The sequence below is a fragment of the Rhinopithecus bieti genome, unplaced genomic scaffold, assembly GCF_001698545.2.
Source record: "Rhinopithecus bieti isolate Rb0 unplaced genomic scaffold, ASM169854v2 scaffold_13247, whole genome shotgun sequence".
Lineage (NCBI taxonomy): Eukaryota > Metazoa > Chordata > Mammalia > Primates > Cercopithecidae > Rhinopithecus > Rhinopithecus bieti.
Window position 1 is genome coordinate 2,743,393 of NW_016807505.1, and position 6,916 is coordinate 2,750,308.

The 6,916-nt window shown below is 44.2% G+C and overlaps 1 protein-coding gene and 1 long non-coding RNA gene across 2 annotated transcripts in view; both read left to right on the forward strand.

Annotated features, from left to right (window-relative positions):
- The window catches only part of GABRG3 (gamma-aminobutyric acid type A receptor subunit gamma3), a 559,764-nt gene that overhangs the window by 375,255 nt on the left and 177,593 nt on the right, over positions 1–6,916 (forward strand). The gene's annotated exons all lie outside the window — the stretch shown is intronic.
- LOC108535969 (uncharacterized) overlaps positions 6,542–6,916 on the forward strand; it is an 8,455-nt gene continuing 8,080 nt past the window's right edge. Inside the window, exon 1 of the long non-coding RNA XR_001887381.1 lies at positions 6,542–6,734. This is a non-coding gene — a long non-coding RNA (uncharacterized LOC108535969). The remainder of the gene's footprint in view (positions 6,735–6,916) is intronic.

Consider the following 6,916-nt stretch of genomic DNA (forward strand, 5'->3'; position numbering starts at 1 on the left):
GAAGCCAGGCAAAGTGAAAAGGCCAGACACAAAGGGACAGCTGTTGTATTATTCCACTTACATGAAACGTCTACAATAGACAAATTAATAGAGAAAAAAAGTATATTAGTGAATGCCGGGTTTGGGATTAGGGAATGGGGAATGATACCTAAAAGGCACAGATAGGGTTGCTTTTGGGAGTGACGAAAAAGGTCTGGAATTAGATTGTTACTGAAACCCACCGAATTGTCTGCTTTTAAAGGGTGAGCTTTATAGTATGTGAATTTCAGTTCAACAAAGCTGCTATTTTAAAAGAGTATCAGTGATTCAAAAGTGTATTAATCATAATTAACGTTATAGTCCTATAACAAATTACACTTCACCTTTGATTTCCATGATAATTTCAAAAAAAAAAGTGTCACCTGGAAGAAAAAATACAGATATGATGGAAGGCGAGGAGGTGGGGAAGGACGTCTTCATGTAACCAAAGCTGACCTCTCACAACTCTGATTCTCACTCTTCCAATCAGTGATTCCAGGGAGAAGCCTGCATCTCCCACTGTGCCTCAACATTCGTTATTCATTCCTTTGACAGCTGTTTTTTGAGAATGTACTATATGGCAGGATATCAGAAAGGAGCTAACACAGTCCCTCGGCTCTTCTCTTCAGACTAATCTCCATCTTTTCCCCAACATCTACATATGGGCTCAGTTTGCAAAGGAAAAGCTGTTGGTGAAACTTACCACAATACACAGGAGAAGCTCTAGAAGAATTCTGCTTCTTAGATTTAATCCTATAAGTCTAGAAGGAAAATAAAGGATCATTGTTATGGAAAAACAGGTCCTTCTCAATGTTTATCAAATCAGTAGAGTTTAACCAATCCAAGTAGTCAACAGTCAGAAATGGGTTAAATAAGTCCTGGCGTACCCACACAAAAACAATAGGCTGCCCACTTTGAACATGATGCTTAGGATTTGCATTTCATTGAAATGGAAGGGGTTTCTTGATAGAGGGTTGAGTGATGCATGCAATTAGACCACAGCAAGAGTCACATAACCCCATGGGTTTATTTAATGTCTGCAGGTAAGTGATGAAGTAAATATTGCACCACATGAATTCTAGGTGATGTTCGTTCTATAATGAGTGTTCAGTATAAAATCCTTTCAACCTTTTGTGTACATTTAGAATTTTCATAATAGAATGTCATAAAAATAAATGATCACCAACAGTAGGAAGTTTGCCCAGTTTTTTAGACTCCTAAAAGGGGACTGCACTGGGCTGCACTCCAATATAAAAATTACCCTTGTGATCAGGGAATCTCTTATTGTGTTTAACACCCATCCTGTCACTCTGTCTTCCCCAACACTGAGAAGAGACTAGCCCTTCGTGCACTTTCTCCCCGTTCTGCCAGTGGAACCATTCTTAGTGAGTAACTGAATTTCTTAAGATCCACTGAGTCTCAATAGACTCTACATTAGCAGCCATGAAATTCAAGTGGGTAAACTGACGTAGTGTTGGATATAAAGCTACTGGTCTATGGGCACACAAATACTGCGGAAATGCTCTCAATCCTACACAAGACTCTTAAACATTATGGAACACCACCCAAAACTTTTATTTATGTGGATTATCTCTATCATTATTCACTATATTAAACTTTTCAACTGAGATGTTTAAAAATATGTATTACTGATTAATTTAAAATAATAAAAGCCTGCATAAGTGACACATTTCTATAAAAATAACTCTATTATATCCCCCAAAAAGAAAATTTAGGAAGGACAGTGACATTGTTTTACATTTCTGCAAATATCTTTGATGTCTGGCTCAATAAAAGACAGATGATTTTCATATCTACTTCCACATTCAGTCTGTTGCGACGTGTAATTTCTGTGAAGGAAATTTACCCCGAGATGGATATGTAGTTTGAACATGGATGGGGATTTTATTAGACTTTTCAGATAATCATGCATACTCTTCCTTGACATCTCATCAAACTCAATAACTAGCAGTTTCTTGGAGTTTAGTTCTAATGTGGAACCTGAAATGATATCAAGGAACTATTCATACCTCGTTACCTTCCAGAACATTGGTGTGTCTTGTACTCTAAATGGGCCTTTTACCCATGCATGACTTTGTAACTTCAGGCATTGGAAAGTATTGGTTCACAGAGTTACACTTATCATCCACATGTTGGCACAATATTACAAAACCACATGGATTAGTCTCCCAACCAATCATGTTAGAAAACTATTTAACTATTGAGAAGCAACCAGACTCACGAAGGTGGACACAAGTTTTCCAAAATTCCAATTTGCACTGGAAATCTCGACTTTTAGTATTGGCAACGAATACTGCCAGTTGTTTTCTTAGAAGTGGCAGACTCCGTTCATTTTCAAGAAAATGGCTACCAAACACGCCAGTCTGAAAATAACCATAGCTTGTTGCTCTTACAAGTGAAAATGCTATTTCATACACGAAGCTTTGTCCTTCAGCACCCAAAATTTAAGGATAATTATGGATGAATATTATGGACTCGTTTTAAATGGATTCATTTGGCAAATCTACTCTGGGGGCTTCTCTGTCAGAAGGGCTCTCCTTCCCCGCTCTCAGAAATGTTATTCCTGTGCAAATGCTGCTGAGTCAAGAGTGGGAGGGAAATGCAGACAGAAGGGCTGGTGGCATGGTCAGTAAGTCATGAGGGTGAGATTAGGGGTGACACACTCTCAACTTGCCACCGTAGGAGAAGGCTCTGCCCTCACCTAGCAGGTCTGATGGAAGCCCCTTACTCCGTCCTTCCTGCCAGGTTCCACCGAGATCCAAAAAGGAATGCTGTGTAGGAGCCATGCTATGTGATCCATGAGAGACGGGTCAAACACTTAAGGGACGCCCAGAGAAATGGTGCGTTCCGTATTCAAACACACAGATCAAGCTCTTCCTATGGGCTAAGTGGTGTGCCCCCCAACAGCAAGGGCTTTTGGTTTTCCTGCCTTTCTCCCTACGTAGGAGGGCCTGGTTGCTGCGTGCTCTGGGAGCTTGTTGGTTTGAGCGCCCTGAAGCTCCGTGCAAGGCCCGCGCCGTGGGCCCCGGCGGTGCAGAGCGCGCTGCTCCCGGGGTCCTGGTGAGAGCATCCGGATGCTGCTGCGCTGGCCTTTCCCTGGGGAGGACCCGCGGGGCCAACACAGACTCAGTGCAAGAGCCGCAGTGACACCTTCTGGTGGCTGCAGGCACTGCAGGCTCCTTTTATGGACACAAGTTTGGGGGTGAAGCTGCAGAGGGCTACCCCTAAAGAGGCCTCTCCCTTCTCCTATCCAGGTTATTCCAGAGGCCACCCAGCCTCAGGCCCCTGTCAGCTCTCCCGCTGCACCAAGGTTGACTACATGCAGTGCAGCTGAGCTGCCTGAGGCCAGGTGGGCACGAGGGGTGCCCTCCCTGCTGCAGTGGGGAGACCTGCCCTGTCTCTGCTCCTCCAGCTCTCTTGCAGGCATAAGCTGCTTTGCTTAAAATGTGATGTCATTAAAAATGAAATATATTCCTTTTATTGCTCATTGTTCTATGTCCCTCTTTTTTGTGGTGTGTTTGATTTTATTCAGATTTTAGTGTTTTCCACAATGGTCTGTGACTAAAACTTAATTTAATGAAAAGAGATATATTTATTCAGTTCTTTATTTTGCAAGTGATTGAGTTAAACATAAAACAAAGCTAGGATGAACAGTACAATTATATATCATCCAGGATATAAATTCTGATTTGAAGTTAAGGAAACAAACATTTGCAATCTAGCCCCAAGATTAAGAACATAACAGAACATAAAATTAAATAAAAAGAAAAGCACCTTTATGACTGGCATACTCACTGTATGCATTCCCATGAAAATGTTTTTGTAAACGTTTCCGTAAAGTCGCTGTAGGCAAATGGCATGTTGCGGTTTTTGAACGTTTCATAGATATCTTCTATTTTCATGCATCTTCCTTGCTGTAAGACAGATTCAAAGCAGAAGCTTACATAACCCAGAGAAGTCATGCCAAGTTTATCTGAACATCTTTTTAAAACCTTCGAGTTCTCTGATTTAGATCTGATATAAATATTTCCATGTTATGTTTTTCTCCTGTTTTTTGTTTGTTTGTTTAACTTACCTACTTTGTTCCTCAGTTGAACATGTGGTTTTTGAGTGCCAACTACACATGGAGCCCTGGGTGAAGATTTGGGGACAGAGGGACACTGAGCCCAGCCTCCAGGAGTCAGAATGGAGCATTTTCAGGCCACAGTGCACTGGGTCAGGAGTGCTACAGGAAGAGAAGCAAATACTGTGGACTCACTAGACACTCCCAGCAGGGAGGCGGTGACATCCAGGCCCTGCGGAGGACAGGGAAGCTTCTCCAAGGGCCATGGCTGGGGAGCCCCTGTAAACAGACTTAGACCCACACAGTGTTCATCCAGCATGAGTAGCCCTCTCAGGTGGCCCCACTCTGCCTGAAGCATTGGATTCCAAGCATGAACAGAAGGGAGGACTTGGCAAGGTGCGGTGGAATGGGCCACGACCCCGGCCTGTGTTGGAGATCCCCAGGGCAAAGAAAACCAGCCACTCTCCATCTGGGAGTGAACGGAACCTGTATTTTACCTGGGAAACTCATGGGCCACCAGAGACACACTTCTCTGCACGTGTGCTTGCTTTAATGAGACTTCTCTGCACGTGTGCTTGCTTTAGTGAGACTGCAGGAGATGGAGGTTTTATCAGTGTGAATTGCCAGTGGAGAATAATTCCTAATAGACAACTCATGGCTGTCCAAAGACCTCAAGGGCATTCCCCAGTCTGAGATGGGCCGGGATGAGGTGCCCAACCTCTTTCTGGGACATTGCCCTTGGGTGCATCCTTGGGTTGGACACTCCCCTTCCAGCCTAGTCCTGCTCCCTTGCAGCCACTACGTAAGATCTGCAAGGGCAGCCTCTTTCTGCCGAAACTGGACTCCTGCTGCAAAGATGACCCTGAGAAGCTCGAGGGTTCCCACATCAGTGTTAACCTGTCTGCCTCGGGCAGGTTCTCAGCCCAGGAATCTTGGCTCCCAGATGAGTTTATGGGATGCTGTCTGCATTCCTGTGAAACGGTGGCTTTCAGACGGCACCGTGTGGCCATGAGTGGGGGACTTGAGTTCCAGCTCTCACATTCACAGCTGAGCTCCACCTCTCAGGAGCAGTGTGAGCCTGGCAGACTTATTCTGGGACTGACTGGAGGCCTTAGTTTCCCCAGCTGAGAAAGGGAGATGGTAAAGGACTGAGGGGCCCGTGTGAGGCTGAGATAGTCAGCCATGACCACACACAGTACAGCCCTGGCAAGGGGCAGGCCCTCAGTGCCTGTGGTCCGTCATGGCTGTGGCATTTAGCTTTCCTGGCTGGATGGGGCGCAAGAGAGCAGGGTACTTCTTAGTGACAGTGGGGCTGTGAAGGGAGGGGGTCTTTGTGGCACTTTGAGCTGGAGGATTTAGCAGAGCACTTGGAGTTGTCAATGCAGTGGTCACTGGAGCAAACCTTCTCGAGTGACCCGCCATAACACATTTCTGGGTCTTGGGTGCTGTGGTCTCTTTACCCAGTGGCACCTTGGAGGCAGGACCAGGCCAATGTGGCCTTGGGATTCTGAATTAACTTCTTCCCAGGATGACCCTAAGGCCCTGAGACTCAGGACTGCCCTGGTATTCTCCTCAACCACCATTCTATTCCAGAGGACAGCATGAAAGGAATAGTATTGTTTTCCTGGGTAAACTTCCCTTGAAATTGAATTTAGCAACCACCAGAGAAGTAAGATGCAATGCCTTTCATCCCCCGGAGCTCGCCTGCCACAGAAGACTGGAGACCTCGCCTCTTGGCTCCGAGTCCAGGGGGAGGTTTCCCAGGACCGGACATCAGCACACTAACATTTAATGAGGGCGGGTGGTCAACAGTCTATAAGGATGAGAGGACAAGCAGCTATTTCGGGCTAATCTGTTCTCGTAGAAATGTCACTTGCTTTCTGGTATGTTTCTGAATCTGGCTGTCAGCTGGAGTCAGGCTAACAGAACACGACGTGTCAATTAAGCCACATTACAAGATTTCCCATTAGGTCTGTAATTTCAACATTTCTGAAATGATTGTAATCCGTGTCTTTAAATATTAGGATTTATTTAGCTGATTTTTAGTAGTCCCTTTAAAGATAATCTGATAAACCTCCTTTTTATTCACTTTTGAGAAAAGACCGAGGTAAAAATTAATATATACATGTATATACCTTGCCCACACATGCTCATGACGTTTTCCTAGTTCTGGACTCAATGTATTTAATGCTGATAACCACACACATTAATCATTGAGAATGATGTGTTATTTGCTCGCATGAATTTCGTGCTAGACTGAATGTTCTCCCAAGCTATTGAATGCTTTCAGGAGCTCAGATTGGCTCAATTAAAATGTATGAACAGAATGTTAAAAGCACAGGAGCAAAGGTAGCAAAATGACACCTTCCACTATCGTCTGTCTGTTTTGCTCATGATCGGGCATACCAGGAAGCTGATTTCACTTCAATGGCAGGATTAGGTGACCATGCAGAATCGAGATGGTAGGGTCTATGAGGAGTGAATTTCTGCCTGCAGCAGGATTTGTCTGGGAGGTTCCGTTGTCTAATTAAACATGGTGCTCAGGTTTGAATCAGCCTGTGAAGATGTTCTTTGGAAGATACCAAGAATGAAAATCAAAATGCTGTGACCTTATAATTCTGCAAAAGCAGAGGTTTTCTTTCTTTTTTTTTTTTTTTTTTTATTATACTTTAAGTTCTAGGGTACATGTGCATAACGTGCAGGTTTGTTACATATGTATACTTATGCCATGTTGGTGTGCTGCACCCATCAACTCGTCAGCACCCATCAATTCATCATTTATATCATGTATAACTCCCCAATGCAATCCCTCCC